Raw genomic sequence first — 1,226 nt, forward strand, 5'->3', positions numbered from 1 at the left:
ATTAGAAATCCACATCAATGTGCTTTTAAAATTAATGAAATGGAGGCTTCAGGTGAGTAATTTAATGGCAGTAACATCCCTGGAAATAGCTAACCTGTTCTTTGCTAACTAAGCCCCTAGAGTTAATGCAGATCACTTTTCAAAGCTCTTAGGAAAAGGAACATTCGGAAGATGGGAAAAGATACCTGTGGGGAAGGAACAAACAGGAAAGTGAGAAAACAGCAGGAAAAGCTGCCTGAAGAGATTTCAGTACATTGAAAACTATAAAGTCAGTGAGAACTTGATCTTTCATTATTGTAACCAGCTGAGAAAATTCTGCCTCTAGCATCTGCTAGAAAGTGTGTGAAAGAGAGGAGAGAAGACTCATTTTGCCAAACTTATATCCCACAAATAGCTGGATGAATCCTAACTTTAGAGGTTAAAAAAAAAATTGAGACTTTTGTGGCTGGAGGTTTAATGAACTTTAACATTGCATGGAGACTTCCTTATTGAATTCTTTCCTTTTTTCCCCTGTTCCTTTCTTTCCTTTCCTTTCCCTCCCTCCCTTCTTTCCTTCCTTTTCTTTTCTTTCTTCCTTCTATCCTTCTTTCCCTCCCTTTTCCTTTCTTACTTTTCAGAACATTACAAGGATCACCTTAAAACAAAATTTTTTGCATTCTAGATACAGACAATCTTCTCTAGTTGGCATTAATATGTATTTTCTAAGCAAAAACATTGAATTTATTGAGCTTAATATATCCCTTTTCCCTTAAGAAAAAAGCAACTGACCAAGATATTATTGCTCTTCATATATATAAAGAAGTAACAGGTATATCACTGTGAGGGTGACAAAGGGATGGAGTTAATCAGAGAAAGCTTTTTAGAAGGGGTAACCTGAAGTATTAATTCGAATGAAGAGAGATATGCAGGATGTTAATAGGAGGTTTTGAGGAAGATTTAATAAAAAATTCAATTTTTGCAGCAATGCTCGGGATTCCACAAGTGTAGATTAATGGGAGATAATATAAAACATTTATCTGGAATAAGAAGACTGTGGGGATAAGACTTAGAAAAGTAAAATCATAGCTTTTGTTTAAATATGGACACGAGAAACCTGTTTTCAGGCAAGAAATAATGAAAACATACAATAGCAATGAACTTTACACATTTTATATTAAATCTTTAGTGAATTCACATAATCAGAAGAAACACATTTTGTTTCTAAAACTTTAAGTTTTAGAAAGTCA

The sequence above is a fragment of the Propithecus coquereli genome, unplaced genomic scaffold (genome assembly GCF_000956105.1).
Source record: "Propithecus coquereli isolate 6110/MARCELLA unplaced genomic scaffold, Pcoq_1.0 Scaffold68, whole genome shotgun sequence".
NCBI lineage: Eukaryota > Metazoa > Chordata > Mammalia > Primates > Indriidae > Propithecus > Propithecus coquereli.